Here is a 405-nt window from a genome sequence, read left to right on the forward strand (position 1 = left end):
CCCGTTTTGGGATGAAATCAATGGCCCCTCTTCCCCTCTCCCTTCGACGGCACCAGAGCCCTCCCCCGCCTCGGTTCCCACCAATCAGGACCCACCGCCCCACTTCGGAGAAATCAGGTTCAACCTTCCTCCCATCCCCCACCGGGGGACTCGACTCCCGGCCCCTCCCCCTTGATTGGAACCAGACGCAAACGCCGGTCCCTGGAACTTCTCCGGCCCCGCTCCCCCCGCCCCCCCTCTATTCTGGGGCTCGGCTCCCAGGGCCCCTATGCTTTTGGAAGAGCCTTAAGCGCTTCCCCACCTGGGGACTAGCGACCCGGACCCCCTCCCAAACTTCGGACTTAGACGTTCGCTGCCCCCTTAGGACAGGACCCAAGCCCCTCCCCACGTTAGGATGGATGCCCC

The sequence above is a fragment of the Myotis brandtii genome, unplaced genomic scaffold (assembly GCF_000412655.1).
Source record: "Myotis brandtii unplaced genomic scaffold, ASM41265v1 scaffold744, whole genome shotgun sequence".
Classification (NCBI taxonomy): Eukaryota; Metazoa; Chordata; class Mammalia; order Chiroptera; family Vespertilionidae; genus Myotis; species Myotis brandtii.